At 37.0% G+C, this 18737-nt stretch overlaps 1 pseudogene; it reads left to right on the forward strand.

Moving 5' to 3' along the window:
• The first annotated feature begins 459 nt into the window (after window positions 1-459).
• LOC109065328 overlaps window positions 460-18737 on the forward strand; it is a 36253-nt pseudogene continuing 17975 nt past the window's right edge.

Consider the following 18737-nt stretch of genomic DNA (forward strand, 5'->3'; position numbering starts at 1 on the left):
TCCTGTATACCTGCACAATTCACAATTGTACAAACCGTATAAAATGTACTAAGAGATTGCACGATATCCACAGACACTGGTTTTAGTCTAATGGCCCTTGGCCTTAAAAGCCTGGTGCATCTGTAGGCTAGGCCCATTTTTCTCAGTCGTTCTTAGCAGAAACCTGTTTTTTAATACATCCAGGTTAGTAGAAGGGCCATTATACCGCATCTAAACACGTGTGGCGCACAAACAATGCTGTGATTGTTAACAGCAAATTATATTCCCATCCATCCTCCATTCACTGCAGATTGTACAGCCAGGTTGTTTATAAAACATTAAATCAAATAGCTTTAAAATTCAATTAATTTTAAAGAAAACACAATGTGCACATAAAACAGAGACCACACAGACAGACTAGAGGCTAACGTTCATGCTGAGGTGCATTAGTTCTGTTTGGAAGTCAGATGTAAATAAAACATGTCAGTAAAATGGTAATGTTAATTTAATTCAATGCTGTTATATGTTTTAAATATGGACCATCTCTTTACTTTAATAGGCCTGAGGCAGTTTTGTTATGAGATGCCCCCCCCCCCCCCCCCCCCCCCGCCCCCCCCCCCCCCCGACTCCCCCCAAGAGTTGGCAATATAACAGAGGCCTGTGGTGGTCCCCCACAAACCTAAAATAATAATAAACAATTATTAATAATAATCAAATATTAATAATAATAATAATAATAATAAATCAATTAATAAAAATATAAAAAGTAAATAATAATGAAGTGATTCTACATTTTATAATCACGATTTATTCATGCGTGATTTTAGTTTTATTTCGTGTTTGTAGAATTATATGGTGCATTTTCCCGGGAAAGTAAAATAAAGTAGCTCACGGCAATAAACGTTCCACCAATCAGATTTCAGAAACTAACTCCGTTACCGCCACTAACGTGGAGCATCAGAAACTTTCCACCTTTCACTTTTGATTAACCTTATCATCATTATGGGTAAATACCACGGAAAAAACAATTGCCAAATGTAAACTGTTTTAAAAATGAATTTCGTATGTTATTATCTTCCTTGAACCTTGTAAAAAATTCTAAACAAACTGTAGAAGCTATTTGTTATGCTGCTGAAATGTTTTTGATCCTGTAACACATATTTTATTTTGAGAACAATGCCTTATTTTATTTATTTATTTATTTTTATTTTTTTCATTGTCAAATCTGCATTTTGTTGATGCCTTGCCTGTTTTTCTTATGCTGTTGTCTCCACGAGAGTTTGTAATAAACATTATAAAAAAAATAAAATAAACTTTTCCACCAATCAGAGCGCAGATACGCGTTCTCTGTACGGCCAACAACCAATCGGAGCGCAGAGCTAGTCTCCTGTACAAACAGTAACATGGAAGACCAGACTGGACTGAGATTAACAAACACAGCGAGCAGAGAAAGTCAAAGCAGCTCCTAACCTGTGTTTCCGAGCGCGTTTTCGTCTGTTTTGAAGAAAGGCGTTTTCCTGAAGTAATGAGGATGTTGGGCATGTATGTGCTGGGCAGATTTTTGCTGAAGTCCTCTAAAGTTCAGGACGGGATGGGGTTACACTGACAGTGCAGTCAAAAAGGTTCGTGCATATAAAACAAACCCTCAGCATGAACGATGAAGTATGCGTAGTGCAGGACGCTTCTGTTTTAGCCTACTGATTTTACTTCGCACATGGAGCATTGAGTATATTCGCCTGGTTGTAGATGCATTCCTCTGTGCATGTGCTTACATGTGCTGCCACGTCCCTTATAAACAATCACCATGGTAACCATCGTTTCCGCCAAAAAATCATCATGACAGCCACCGTTTCCGCCACAATATACAGCTACTGGACAGTAAAACTGTGTTTTCTGTTGTACTCTACTGTCTTAAAAAATGAAACAAACACCAAGAAGAGTTTGCTCTGTTTGAAAGAGATCCAGTATTGACTTATATTTCACCCCAGCATAAGAAAATACACAATTTTAAAAGTGACAGTAAAACGTGTGTAAAAAATTAAGCAATTGTCATCATCCTAAATACGTAAAATATTATAATTGTAAGTTCTTTGCACTTATGGTTTTAAAATTTTTGCACATAATTGCACTTATTTGCTAAAATATTTAGCATATATTTAAAAAAAGTACTTATTTAAATAATATAGGCTACTTTAAAAGAATGTACTTAAGAGCAAACTAAATGTAATGATTTCAGACACTTAATATGCTATTAGTTATTTACAATTTAATGAATATGTGTAAAAGTGTAACATTTATATTAAATGCAACTAGTTGAAATTAGTGGCACTTTTTGACCCACTTAATTGGACTTAATTATGTTTACATTGGTGTGTCCTTTCATAATCACGTTAATCGTCTTTGAAATATGGTTTAACTGTGCTGTCAAATGTACTGACAATCATTTATGTCGAAACTTGTATGTCATGCAGTTAAATATCTTTGTATTGATGAAGTTGCATTTTAAAAGTTTGAAAATGAAGTTGCATGAAATATACTAATGGGTTAGTTCACCCAAAAAATGAAAATTAGCCCCATAAATTACTCCCCCTCAGACGAATCCAGCCAGAGTTATATTAAAAATTGTCTTTGATCTTTCAAGCTGTTTCATGGCCTCAGCGGGTGTTGCATGCATCAGTCCAAAAGAAGTTAAATAAAAGTGACAAATAAAAAAAAGTGTCTCACACGATTCCGGGGCTGAACAAAGGCCTACTGTAGTGAATTGATGCAATTTTGTATTATATCATATTCAAAATGTAATAAGCAATTTAATCTAGCTTATGCTCACTGTTGTACACGGAAGCAGTTCCGGGATGATGGCGTATGAGGTCAGCTTTGCGCATGCAGAAGTACAAAACGAGGATTTGTAAAGAAGAATGTTGGATGATTTCGATATAAGCCAAAAGGAGACTGGTTTTCCTAAAGTAAGGAAACTTTGCTTCTTTTGCTCCTGTTAACAAACGTTGGTGTTCACGAGACTAACCGGCACATGTGCAACTCTGACCTCATACGTCATGCTTCCGGAACTGCTTCCTGTGTACAAACTGTTGGCGCAAGCTAGATTAAAGTGATTATTACATTTTAAATATGGATATTTTTCTTACAAAAATGCATCGATTCACTACAGGAAGCCTTTGTTCACCCACTGGAGCTGTGTGAGACACTTTTTTTTTTTTTTACGGATGGGCCCTTTTTATTAAACTTCTTTTGGACTGATGCATGCAAAGATCAAAGACAATTTTTAATATAACTCCGACTGGATTCGTCTGAAAGAAGAAAGTCTTATACTTGAGGGTGAGTAATTTATGGACTAATTTTCATTTTTGGGTGAACTAACCCTTTAACGTTAAATGTTACATTTTACATTTACATTTAATCATTTAGCAGACGCTTTTATCCAAAGTGACTTACAAATGAGAACAATAGAAGCAATCAGATCAACAAGAGAACAACAACGGTATACAAGTGCCATGACAAGTCTCAGTAAGTCTAGTACAGAACACGTAGCCAGGGTTTTTTTTAAAGAATATGATAGACAAGAAAAGAAAAGGTAAGTACTAGTATTAGTTGGTTAAGTGCTGGCGAAAAAGATGAGTTTTAGATGTTTTTTGAAAATGAGTAAAGACTCAGCTGTTCGAATTGAGATCGGGGGGGTCATTCCACCAGCTGGGCGCAGTGCAGGAAAAGGTCTATGAGAGTGATTTTGAACCTCTTTGGGATGGCACCACAAGGCGTCGTTCACTTGCAGAGCGCAAACTTCTGGAGGGCGCATAAGATTGAATTAATGAGCTTAGGTATGTTGGTGCCGTGCCAGTGGTTGTCTTGTAGGCAAGCATCAGTACCTTGAATTTGATGCGAGCGGGCTACTGGTAGCCAGTGTAACCTGATGAGGAGAGGAGTAACATGAGCTGTTTTTTGACTCATTGAGACCAACCCTCGCTGCTGCATTCTGGATCAGTTGCAGAGGCTTGATAGTACATGCAGGATGGCCCGCCAGGAGAGCATTTACAATAGTCCAGTCTGGAGAGAACAAGAGCTTGGACAAGAAGTTGGGTGGCTTGCTCTGAAAGGAAGGGTCTAATCTTCCTAAACGTTGTATAAGGCAAACCTACAGGGACCGGGTCGTTGTAGCAATATGGTCTGTGAAGCTTAACTGATGATCCATCACAACTCCTAAGTTTCTGGCTGTCCTGGAAGGAGTTATGGTTGACGAACCCAGCTGTATAGAGAAGTTGTGATGAAACGATGGGTTAGCTGGAACCACCAGCAGATCAGTCTTAGTACACAGCAAAATCCCCAGTGTTAATTTAACACTCTGAGTGTGGACTCATATAAACACCGAAGTAGTGTTAAAAGTAACACTGAAGTAGTGTTAAAGTTTGTGAGATAATTAGGTGATTAATTGAGTGATAATTGACCATTATTGAAGACACCTGATGTTAACAAGCAGAATCACTAAACGAGAAAATCACAATTTGTGTGTCACCATTATAGTGGTCAGTGTTTGCTTTAGTTGGGATCTTGACCTTGACTTTTTAACATTAAATTTTGTTTGGCTGATATAACTGAGTTATAACAGACAGATAAGCCGAGAGTAAAAGTCATCAGGTTGTGATGATTATGTTTTAATGTAATCATTATGTGATCTGAATCACTGAACTCACTCAGAGTCTTTTCTCTGAGTTATATTTCCTTGATTGAATATAACAACTTTTGATGCCACAGTGAAAAAGTCTGTATCTGCTATACATTTGTGTAAGGGTCCCTTGCAAACTGTTCTGATTTCTTTTTCAAGGTTTATTATTTTAGGCACACACAGACATCAAGAATCAGTGTATGAATCTCAACAACGGTGACAAACAGCATATTCAGATAAACAGATCAACTCTGAACATCACAAAACTAAATACTAAAAAGTCACATCTGTCTGATTAGGCCAAAATGCAAGGTCTTGTATTTTTCATTTAACTTATGTAATAAATAAAGACAATCCAACTCAAGTATTCAGACCCAAAACACAACCAACGACACATGACCACATTTCCTCTGGTTTGTTTGTCTGTTATAACTCAGTTACCACAGCCACACAAAACCTAAAGTTAACCACTTAACGGTCAAGATCCCAACTAAAGCTAATACTGACCACTATAATGGTGACACACAAATTGTGATTGTATTCTTTGGTGATTCTGGCTTGTTAACATCAGGTGTCTTCAATAATAGTCAATCATCACTCAATCAAAAACACCTAATTATCTCATTAACTTCAACACTGCTTCAGTGTTACTTTTAACACTACTTCGGTGTTTATATGAGTCCACACTCAGAGTGTTAAATTAACACTGGGGATTTTGCTGTGTAAGGTTGAGCTGAAGGTGATGGTCATTCATCCAGCTAGAAATGTCACTCAGACAGGCTGAAATGCGAGCAGTTACCATTGGGTCATCTGGTTGGAATGAGAAGTAGAGTTGAGTGTCATCAGCGTAGCAGTGATAGGAAAAGCCATGCTTCTGAATGATCCTAATGACGTTCTGAGACATTTTGAGACAAAACAAAGGCACTGACATGTTTTAAGATCAATTTTTCAGTTGAAACAGCTCAAACTTGCATTTTAGTCTGGGTCTAGGATTAAGGCTTGTCTGTGAAACTGGGGGATAATGATTTAAATTGTACTTTAAAGTAGGGCTAAAACTTTTTAAAAGTGTACTTAAAGGGATAGTTCTCCCAAAAATGAAAAGTTGATGTTTATCTGCTTATCCCCAGGACATCCAAGATGTAGACGACTTTGTTTCTTCAGTAGAACACAAACTGAGATTTTTAACAAAAACCATTGCAGTCTGTCAGTCTTATAATGAAAATGGATGGGAATCACGGCTAAAACAAAACCAAATTAAACCCTGCGGCTTGTGTGACTAGGGCTGGACCAGAAATATTTTGATTATTCGAATATTCGATTGGTGGGTTGGCATTCGATTAAAAATTTTGAGATTCAAATAATCTTTTTCTTTTTTGAGCACCTGACATCCCCCGCAAAACAGTCTTCATTCGCACTTGAATATAGCCATTTATTTTACTATTTGGCCGAACGGTTCTAAGGACTGTAAGGTACGGTTACAGTTGTATTTCCACGTGAGCCTGGTATGGCGCGGCATGGTTACAAACCGTTCTCGGCCTGGAATTCTAGGCACGGTTAGACTGCCGTGCTTAGCCGTGCTGTTAGAGTGCGTGTGCTTGACTACGCCACTCTGTTGCCTGGCTACCAGTTTCTCCAAACACTCAAGTAAACAGCTACGCTACGTTCAATATAAAAAAGGAAAAAAAATGTCTTGAGACAGTTTGGGTCTGTGGAGGAAACATCTGCACATTATTGATATTATACCCGTCGTCGCCTTCTGTTTATTTTATTTTTCACATAGAGAGTTGTCTTTTTTTCTGTTATTGAACGAAGTAAATATCAGATAAAAAAAGGAGTCCCAAAAACAGAAATATCTGAACATCGTCCATATCGCTGTTTATATTACACTTGCCTTACCAAGGCAAGGACCGGCGTGTTGTTATTGCATTCCAAAGACCTCCGTTATCAGCACCACAGTGGAAAATGAAACCATATCTGTGCTGACTGGCCGGGATCGGCATGGAATGGAACGGTTAAGCAAAGAGAACCGTTCCGTCCGATAGTAGAAAAGCTGCTTATGAATCCCCTGTGATGTGAACGTCATAATTCAGTTCATCTGGAAAGAGACGAACAAAATGATGCAGAAGACCTCAGCTGTGTGGGAGAACTTTAAATAGAGTGAGGACAAGACAAAGGCAGTGTGCCAGATATGCGATTTGAAACTGGCCTACCACAACAGCACATCAAGTTTGAAAAATCACCTGAGTTCTGTAAGTAGTATGCCTATAGTATATTGTTGGGGTAAAAAAAACGAGCTGCATTTATCCGCCATGTTAATCAGTAATTTTACACATTATAAAAAATGCACTTAATTTGCTTGGAAAATACTTGCGAATACGGGATCCATTTAAAAGTAGGGCTGATTTTTTGCTTCGAAGCTCAAAAAATGGTATTCGGATCAGCCCTACTCGTGACGATACATTGACGTGTAAAGACACAAAATGATCGGTCTGTGCAAGAAACTGAACAGTATTTATATTGTTGTTTTTATGCAACACGAACTGCAGGGTTTAATTTGGTTTTGTTTGTGTATGTTTTTTTGTTTTGTTTTATTGTATGTTTTAGCTTTGATTCCCCATCCACTTCCATTATGAGACTGACAGACTGCAACGGTTTGTGTTAAAAATCTTTGTTTATGTTCTACTGAAGAAACAAAGTCGTCTACATCTTGGATGCCCTGGGGGTAAGCAGATAAACATAAAATTTTCATTTTTGGGTGAACTATCCCTTCAAGTGTCTTAAGAAATGTAGTCATGAAAGTGTACTTCCTTTAATTACACTTAAGTGGCATTTAATTTAATTAATATTATGTACAATTAGTACAAGTGCATTGTTTTAAAAAAAAATATGCTTTTAAAGGGGTCATATGACGTTGCTAAAAAGAACATTATTTTGTGTATTTGGTGTATTGCAATGTGTTTATGTGGTTTAAGGTTAAAAAAAAACATTAATTTTCACTTACTGTACATTATTGTTTCTCCTCTATGCACGGCCTTTCTGAAACGTGTCAATTATTACAAATTTCATCGTTCTGAAAAGCAAGGTGTGCTCTGATTGGCCAGCTATCCAGTGTGTTGTGATTGGCTAAATGCTTCAAGCGTGTGACGGAAATGTTACGGCCCTTAACATTCTGTGATGCTGTGTGTCCTGGCTCGATGAGACAAAAACAATAAAAACCCATTACAAACAAGGCATTTGTTGCATCCAGTGGAGACATAATTACTGATTATAATGACAAATAAGGCATTTGTTGCATCCAGTGGAGACATAATTACTGATCGCCTTGCTAATATTAATGCAGAACAGAACATTTTTATTCGCAAACATGTCTGTATTTGTACAAATTGCTCCACAGTCATTTAATCCTGAATTCCATAGACTCAAATTGAAAGGCATTTGTTTGTGGTTAGTAAGATAAATGTATAAAAGTTATGAAGTACATGGATAATTGTGCATGCATCTGTTAATCATTTTGAGTCTAATTTCATCCCATATGCACACATCTGAATATTTGGGTTGAACTGTTCTGGAACAGTGTTGTAAATACAACTTAACCACTGATTTCTAGTTGTGTCCTCTTTTGGAAATACAAACAAAGTAGTTTCGCTTTCACAATGAAACACACAGCGTCTCCACAACATGGTGCCGGTGGCAACAGCGAGAACAAAAGTTAGGACTTCTTTCTTTGCACAAACATTTTGGGCAGCGTTATGCAAATCTTCCCACATGGTGACGTAGAGATAGTGGGTGGTTGGTGTGTTAGAATAACAGTACAAACCCGATTCCAAAAAAGTTGGGACACTGTACAAATTGTGAATAAAAACAGAATGCAATGATGTAGAATTTTCAAATTTCAATATTTTATTCAGAAAACAACATAGATGAAATATCAAATGTTTAAACTGAGAAAATGTATCATTTTAGTGGGAAAAATAAGTTGATTTTAAATTTCATGGCATCAACACATCTCAAAAAAGTTGGGGAAAAGGCCATGTTTACCACTGTGTGGCATCCCCTCTTCTTTTTATAACACAGTTTGCAAACGTCTGGGGACGGAGGAGACAAGTTGCTCAAGTTTAGGAATAGGAATGTTGTCCCATTCTTGTCCTAATACAGGCTTCTAGTTGCTCAACTGTCTTAGGTCTTCTTTGTCGCATCTTCCTCTTTATGATGCGCCAAATGTTTTCTCTGGGTGAAAGATCTGTACTGCAGTCTGGCCATTTCAGTACCAGATCCTTCTTCTACGCAGCCATGATGTTGTAATTGATGCAGTATGTGGTCTGGCATTGTCATGTTGGAAATGCAAGGTCTTCCCTAAAAAGAGACAACGTCTGGATGGGAGCATATGTTGTTCTAGAACTTGGATATACCTTTCAGCATTGAATTGCCTTTCCAGATGTGTAAGCTGCCCATGCCACATGTACTCATGCAACCCCATACCATCAGAGATGCAGGCTTCTGAACTGAGCGCTGATAACAACTTGGGTTGTCCTTGTCCTCTTTAGTCTGGATGACATGGCGTCCCAGTTTTCCAAAATGAACTTCAAATTTTGATTCGTCTGACCACAGAACAGTTTTTCCACTTTGCCACAGTCCATTTTAAATGAGCCTTGGCCCAGAGAAAACACTTATGCTTCTGGATCATGTTTAGATATGGCTTCTTTTTGACCTATAGAGATTAGCCGGCAACGGCGAATGGCACGCGTGGATTGTGTTCACCGACAATGTTTTCTGGAAGTATTCCTGAGGCCATGTTGTGATTTCCATTACAGTAGCCTTCCTGTATGTGATGCAGTGCCGTCTAAGGGCCCAAAGATCACGGGCATCCAGTATGGTTTTCTGGCCTTGACCCTTATGCACAGAGATTGTTCCAGATTCTCTGAATCTTTGGATGATATTATGCACTGTAGATGATGATAACTTCAAATTCTTTGCAATTTTTCTCTGAGAAACTCCTTTCTGATATTGCTCCACTATTTTTCGCCGCAGCATTAGGGGAATTGGTGATCCTCTGCCCATCTTGACTTCTGAGAGAGACTGCCACTCTGAGAGGTTCTTTTTATACCCAATCATGTTGCCAGTTGACCTAATAAGTTGCAAATTGGTTCTCCAGCTGTTTCCTTATATGTACATTTAACTTTTCTGGCCTCTTATTGCTACCTGTCCCAACTTTTTTGGAATGTGTAGTTCTCATGAAATCCAAAATGAACCAATATTTTGCATGACATTTAAAAAATGTCTCACTTTCAACATTTGATATGTTATCTATATTCTATTGTGAATAAAATATAAGTTTATGAGATTTGTAAATTATTCCATTCCTTTTTTACTCACAATTTGTACAGTGTCCCAACTTTTTTGGAATCGGGTTTGTATATATAATCACTTTATTTCTTAATAAGATTCAACCTGGTATCTTATGTTTCACTTTCTTTGCTTGTCTTGAGTTTTCAATCGGTCGCATCTTAATTAGGTCAAGTCACCTGAAGCATACACAAACCTTCGGACAGATTTCGGACCATTTTTAACATATATAGCATGTTTTGAAACTGTATTCTGAACCTGTCTGAGTCAACTTGACATCTCTCTAAATGTGTGCATCTCAGAATAAGCTCTATGAGTGGAGAATCAACCCATAGATGCTTAGAGATCCCACAGAGCCTTTCCTTGATCATGTTCAGATAGCACACAGAAACTGCTGAATGTGACATCCAAAGCCTAGTCACACCACACACACACACACAACACAAATATACACACACATTCGCTCTTTCTTCACAGGGTGAGAAGTTTGGTCCATTTGTAGGTGAAAAGCAGATGCTGAGTGACTTGGATGAAAGCATAAATCCCGACTGATGTGGGAGGTGGGTGACTAGACTCAACAATCTTTCCATCGCTTTACCCACAATGCATTGCTATACGTATTTTTGTTTTTGTGTCACTTCAAAGGCAGCTCATATCTTATCAACCCTTTCGAAATGCTAGATGGTAGTTTATATCTGGCCTATTTTATGACTGTACAACATTTATGTTTATCTGAAGAGAATGAGAGTAGTTGCACATACAAACTCACTGTGACCATCATATTAAATTGCCAAGGTGTCCTGAGTGTTTTATAATGTGTTGATATATAGTTTGCTATAGATTTCTGTCTCTGATATATTTTTTTTTACCTTTGTCAAACAGAAGAAGAGATTTCTGTCCCTCCATTGACAGTCTATGCAACTACCACTTGACGCTTCAAAAAGATCAAAAAGAGTTTGTAAAACTAATGCGTATGATTAGTGGTAATAGTCCAAATTTTCTGAAGAGACTAGTGGTTCAACGGATCACAAATCTGTTTGGAGCATATTAAGGTTTTTGAGCCTCGGATTGGATCATTTTTCGGATCAGGAAGAAAAAAAAATTCAATGTAACTTTGCTATCCATTACTCAAAGCTAAGTACTTCTTCTATACCACAGCAGAAACTCCTAGCCTAAGAAAGTTCAAACATTATTAAGGAGACAAGTGAAAAGCCAGTAGAAATACTAAAAAGAATGAACAAATACACAAATTACACAAATTAGATAAATCCAACAATGTTACAAATAAATAAGGCACGGAATCACAGTAATGGTAAGGGGAGTAACATTTCGGTCACCCACGCTTGAGGAATTCGGGTAATCACAACGCACTGCATAGCTGGCCAATCAGTGTACACCTCGTTTTCAGAACAGTGAGCTTTGTAAAAATCGACGTGTTTCAGGAGCAACAATAATGCACATTATGTGGAAAATAATGTGTTTTTTGAACCTTTACATTACACTAAATGCACAAAATAATGTTCTTTTTAGCAATGTCATATGACCCCTTTAATTATTTAAATTATGACAGAGACACAGCAATGCATCCTGTTTTCTAATCTAGATCATCATGTTTGTTGTGTGTTCCCGGGGGATTAAAACGTACAATATATATTTCAGACCTAGTGGAGTAATAGTAAATACTTATATAGTAAGTAATTGTAAATGTGTAAAGTTGCATAAGTTTGTTACTTAGTGTCATATCCATATAAATCATTATTATGGTTTCTATGGGTAGAGGACCTGCAGTTCCTAAAAGGATTTAAGTTTACTACTAGACTAAAAACAGTTAAAGTTAGCAGGTTGCATTTAGACAGCGCTACATCCCACTTCAAAACGCACAATATTTTTATTCTTTTGTGAAAAATTATCTGTCAGGTTCTTTGGGAAAATGATGAAAGGCAAATTTTTTCACTATCACACTGATAGTTTTTGCAGTGGATTGCCCAACATTGCATTCTTTTATTGCACTTTGACCTCTCTTTTGTTGTTATTCTGTCTATTTCTGTGTATCTGTGCTGTTATTCAGTTTGAATTTTCACCCCCAAAATGGGGCCGGCCGCCGCGCTACCGAAAAAGCATTAGAGTTCACCTTTTGGGCTTCTATACTCTTTGGTGCAATCAAATACAAAAGTTGACAGGCCAACCTACTACTGTAACCAAAAGATTGCAACGCTTGCCCTGCCTCCGGGGTCTTCTGATCGGTCCACTGTTTTAGAAATGACTAAACCGCTACATTCATATGCTTTCATTTTATGATCTCTTTGTCAACTTTTTGAAGCATCAAAGTGGTAGTTGCATAGACTGTCAATGTATTGAAATCTTCATATGTGTTCTGATAATTATTTATCCCCAGCATAATGGGTTGATTTAACCCAGCTAATGGGTTTATTCATTTGTACTATATTACTAGCTCTATTTGTTACTTCATACATTAAATAATGTTTACATATTAACTTAAATCCTCTAAACTTTTCTAAAATACTCCATACAGCCACTGGTTTTGCATGATAATTTCCTTTATTTTCCTTTATTTAACATTTAAAATATTGTTTAGCCTATATCATTTTTAATAGGCTATACATATTGCCTATATTTAAACTCTTTTAACAAACATTAGAAGAAAAATTAAACATTAAATAGAAGTAATTCACGTGTAATTGACAGTCTCTTGTTATTTTGTTTCCACCGTAATGGCGTTGGTTCTCGTGCCCGAGCTGGGGTCGTGTTCGGCGGGGAGGAACTGCTAACGGAATGCCGCCCTGCTGCATTTCACTCTAGCTCTGAGGACATGTTTTAACATCCAAAGTATTATATTCTGTATCTTTATGAATAAAATTGGTTATTTTATGCAAAGCATCAGGCTTTTCCATCACGCGAAAAGACCGCAACACTTGTTTAAGTTGATTCACACTATGAGTTACACAAAAACTACCCAAACATTGGATTGTTATAAATAACAATCCCCCAAAAATGGGTTAAATAAATAACCCAGGATTTTTTAGAGGGAAAAGTCTTACAGGTTTAGAGTTGCAAACAAGCAGTAAACATCCAGTAAAGTTATGCATATTTTAAAAAAAATTATTAAAAGAAAATCCAGAATTGTATGGAATTTTTTCCAAAATTCTGGAAAGTTCCCAGAAATTCAGGACAATTTGCAAGTTTGGAACGACATGAGGGTGAGCAAATGATGACAGAAGTTTCATTTTTGGGTGAACTATCCCTTATATATATCCTAATATCTATATATATATATATATATATATATATATATATATATATATATATATATATATATATATATGGTATGTATATATATTATATATATATATATATATATATATATATATATATATGTATATATATATATATATTATATTTATATATATATAAAATACTTTCAGTTAATATAATATTAAAGAAATAAAAGGCCCCTTAAGTGACTTAAAGAGAGTTCATGAATACGCTTATTAACACAGAAGTACGCTTTAAAATGCACTTTGTAATTATGTCAGATTCAGTTAATACATTTGAAATGGACATGGCATACAAGTTTTAATAGAAACAACATTACAATTATAAATTCAGTTTACCATAAATACTTGTCAGTAAATTTCAGTCAGTACTGTACAGTTTAACCATATGAAGTCCTACTTAAGTGGGTCAAAAACACTTTAAAACTCAATTAATTGCATTTAATATAAATTTAAGCCATATTACATTTTTTTTACCGTATTTTTTGCTTTTAAATATTCAGCTGAGTGTCTAAAATATTTAATTCATTTTGCACTTAATTAAATTCTGGTAAATAGTGGCATGGCTTAATTCTCTCATTCATTGTAAGTCTGTTGGACTTTTCGCCTGTTTTATTGTTCTCCAGACAAAAACACCTCTCAACAAGTCACATGACTTGTGGTTTCATTCATGTCTGTAGCACAAACAGTGTGGTTTAGTACTTTGGGTTAGAGGTTTGTTCAGATAATACTAACACTTAATAGTCATGTTTGTCTTTGCAAAGACCACTAATACCGGTTTCAGATTTTTTTTTTTTTTGCATTTAAATCTCTCTGACTGCGATCTTTGAGGTCTGACTGAATTTTAAAACCGTCTTGGAGAAGTTGTTGCCCCCTTGTTGAGACAGATGCATCACTGCTCATCTCCAGGCAACCATTAATTGGATGAGACGTGCCAGCATGAACTCAACTCACGCTGACTCTCCCATGCCAGACACGTCTCCCAGTGCATGCCGTATCTAATATCCCATCAAATATCTGCTCTCGAAACTAAAGATTTGGGTTTATTTTCGGCTGCATTAAAGTTTTAATTATAACGCAGACCGGGTCGGGGTTCAGCCACATTAGAGTTGTGATTTATTGATCTGCCTGCCCTGATGACACTATTCTGCACAAAGTATAGTGAGCTTAAGTTCTCCCAAATTACATACTTGTGCATATAATTATTATGATAGATCATCTTAGTATGCAATCTTTGACTGTGCCGCTCTTTCATTCTGCTTTGTGTGTTGTGATGCAGGCAATTTCAGGGAATTTACCTTTCAAGATTAGTCAGAATAAGTCACTATTAGTCAACGTTTCAGTAAGTTAAGAACAAGAAATATCTCAAAATAATAATTTGTATCCAAAAACAGTGGGACCAAGGTACTCGTCAGATTTGGGAAAAGAGCATTCCTGTGGGAAGTGAGCAATTTTCCTGATTCAAGACTGGAATTTCAAAAAAAAAATCCATCTGTGTGCTTACATGATGACAAAAAAGATGTACTTGTTTGAGAATATGTCTGATTACACCCCTAGTAAAAAAGTAATATATTTGAAATAGATTTAAAATTGCTCCAGGGTTACTGATATAAAAATTGTAATGCAAAACATTATTTGGAGTACTTTACTTGTGCACAATGCACATTTCTTAACATTAAGCCTAAATATCACTATTGACAAGGATTGTATGATTTTTTGAATAATATCAGGCTTTACATGCAAGATATTTAAAGTGGTACCTGACTTATACTTGCAATAGTTCTTTTTTTAGCACAATCAAATAGATGGACTACTTCAGCACAATTAAAGTGCATTAAATACAAAAATAGTTGTTACAATTTTAGCATAGTGTGTATATATATATATATATATATATATATATATATATATATATATATCTATATATATATATATATATATATATATATATATATATATATATATATATATAGGAAGGAATCTATTGGAACATTGAAAATGATGGACTGGCCCCTCAAAGTCCAGTGTCCTGACATTTTATCCTACCCATCTGATTTTCCTACCAGGGTTTACTGTGCATGCACACACCAATATTGAAGTGTTATTTTTCTCATGCTGAACAACATTTAATGTATCTGCATTACTGTAAGGGTAGGTTTAGGGTTGGGGTAGGTGTAGACTTTAATAAAACACAATCTGATAGGTAGAAAAAATATTTATTGTTGGTTTCCTGTAGCTGTATCCTTTCTAGCTACAACCACAAATATAATGCATAATTACTGTATTTGCATTACTGTAAGGGTGGGTTTGGGTTGTGGTAGGTGTAGACGTTAATAAACCATAACTTTACCGGTAGCATTTTTTCGTTGTCAGTTGTACTACCCACTGTTTTAATGGGAGGTAGCAAAATCTGACAGGATAGCACAAATCGACAGAACACTGGACCTTAACTCCATCAAGCAAATTTGAAGTGTGTTGGAAAATACGTTCAAAGGAAAATGTTTTGCTTGAGTTGCAGAAGGCATGGGGTAACATTAGTGTAGTAGAAGTTCTTTGACATTTAATTATTGCATGTTTTCATCACATTCTGAGTTTGCATTTCACTGTTTTATTCATTTTGATGAAATACTGAATCTGTTTTTGTGCAAGTAAGCTGAATAAATGCATGTTGACATTTAGTCTAGACCTACATTAACATCACGCTGCTTCTCTTATAGTGTTCGTAAGAAACTAGTTGTTCAATTAATATTTCCGTTTTTTGATTACTGTGATGTGGTTTATCAGACGGCATTAAAATCTGATCTTGTCCCACTTAATTCGGCATATAATAGAATTTGCAGATTCGTTTTAGGATGTTCTTTTTTCACTCACCATTGTACAATGTATGATGCACTTCAGTGGCCATCTTTGAATGTGAGAAGGCAGATTCACTGGCTCCAATTTATATTTAAATGTATTTACTTTGATTATCCTAGTTATCTACAACAATACTTTGTACTCTTTTCTTCAAATCATCAAGTTAGGCACTCTGTCCAGATTTACTTTCTCGTTCCTCGTGTTAAAAAAACAATTGGTAAGAGAGCATTTATGTTTAAATCTGTACTAGACTGGAATAATTTGCCTGTAGATATTTGTTTAACTCTTGTTCTGATGTTTTTTAGAATGTTTTTATTATCTTTTTTTTGTTTAGATTGTTTATGATATCATTGAAACTGTCGTTGTTGTTATGTGTACTGTTTTTTTTTTTTTTTTTTTGGGTGGTGTTTTATTGTTTGCCTGTTTGTTGATGTTTTGTTTATTGTAATCTTGTTATGCTCTTTAAGTTGTAATTGTGTTTCATTGTAAGGACCCCCTCGAAAACGAGATGATACATCTCAAGGGGTTAATCCTAATAAATTCTAATAATAACGTTCACACAGCACACTCAGCTTCTCTGCACTTACTCCTGATTTCTTTCAAGATGAGGACAGGAGAGCCGTCAGTCAATACATGAGAAAACAAAGTAACTGGTGTTATTGATTTGAAAACATAACTGATATTTTCTTGTAACTTATAAATGTAATGCATTACTTTACTAGTTACTTGAAAAAAATCAATCTGATTACGCAGCTCACGTTACTTGTAATGCATTTCCCCCAGCACTGATTGTGCATCTCTAATAATAAGTATTTTAAGTATTTTGGGCCCCACTTGGACGCTATGCAATTCATGTGCTTCTGCAGGTTCGAGAGAATAAAAGGGACGTGCTTTATATCCTGGACGCTAGTAACCCTCGCCATGCTAACTGGCTTCCCTTCATTCATCAGGCCCCTTCACAGGAGCAGAAGAACCTGGGCGCCATTCAGGTATGAGAAGATGCCACAGCCTGATAACCACAGAGATCTCTTTACACTCTCACACATGCAAACTGTTGTCATAAGAATGAGAGTCCAAAACAGCTGATAAAAACATCACAATAATCCACAATTAATCCAAACCACTCCAGTCCATCAGTTAACGTCTTGTTAAGTGTAAACTTGTGTGTAAGAAGGAGTTATTGGTAAGATGGTTTAACTTTAAACAGCTCTAAACAAGTATGTGAGGGACAACAGGAGATGGACTTTTTCAAGTGTTTCTGGATTATGGATCTGTATTTTGGCCAGAAGTGATGGTTTAAAGTTAAAAACGTCTTAATTATGGGTTTGTTCACTATCGTTACTTCACTCATACTGCATCTGCTTTTGGGGAAAACACTTTTTTTCTCTGAATACTGAAGCCTTTTTAACTCACACAGTGTAACTGCATGGCCATTGGTTTGTGTAGTGTATCAAAAATGAACCAATGGCTCGGCAGCGGAGCTGCACAAGCCTATGGTGGCACAGCCGGCCACAGTCCGCCAATATGGGTGGGACATCTGACTCAATAAGCGTGCACTTCGCCATAGGATCCTCAGATTTCTGCTCCATCAGCGACAACTCTGATCTTCGCACTACGAGACTCAAAGCCTTCGCCATGAACAAGCCTCGCGGTTCCCTGCTCCCCTGCACGTCACTGACTGTCACGGCGAGCGCGTTTCATGCTTGGGCACTGCCCACGCTGAAGCTGCACTGACCGAGACAGAATGTCCTCACTGTGAGGATATGAGTCTCTCCTGTCTGTGCTCACGGATAGCTTTTTTTCAGAAAGCAACTCCCGAGACAGAATGTCCTCACTGTTTGTTTATGAGTGTATGATGTATTGGGGCAGAGGATCTCAGTGCCCAGTGATGAACAAGCCCATACTGGCTGAGCCCCCGCATACCTCACTCATTCCACATAGAGAGGTTCCCCCTGTCCTCTTCTCTCACCTGGACCAGCATCCCTCTGCAGCTGTGAGCGAGTGTGACGCCATGGACGACAGTGTGTCTCTGGCTGCCTCAGATGCAGAGGAGCTGTCGGGCTCGTCTTTCGACCCCACCCCCCTGCAGTCTGCAGAGCCCATCACTTTTCCGAGTCCTGTCTAAGGCTGTCCAAGAGCTGGGTTTGGATTGGTCTCCACCGGAGAAGCCCACCCGCAGCCGCCTGGATGAATGGTTCTTGTTGGGGTGCTGACAAGCCCCTTGACAACAAGCTTCTCCATTCTTTCCAGAAGTCCATGAAGAGATCACCAGATCTTGGTCCACCCCCTACTCGGCCCGCCTGCGTGCCTCCTCTTCGTCTTCCCTCACTACAGTCACCGGTGCCGAAGAAAAGGGGTATGTAGTAAATTAGCTCAAAAGGGAAATGTATATAAATAATTACGATTAATTATGATTAATTACAATTATTTATATGAGCTGCCAGTAGTAACTGTAGAAGGATTAATTTGCCATCAACTAATCTGTTCGTCCAGCGAACATTTAGCGTAATTTCATATAAACTCTAAGAAAGGATATCTTCTTACAGTAGCCTAATAATGCATTAGAGCATGTAGCAAGGATCAAAATCGTA

Source organism: Cyprinus carpio, chromosome B23 (genome assembly GCF_018340385.1).
Source record: "Cyprinus carpio isolate SPL01 chromosome B23, ASM1834038v1, whole genome shotgun sequence".
Classification (NCBI taxonomy): domain Eukaryota; kingdom Metazoa; phylum Chordata; class Actinopteri; order Cypriniformes; family Cyprinidae; genus Cyprinus; species Cyprinus carpio.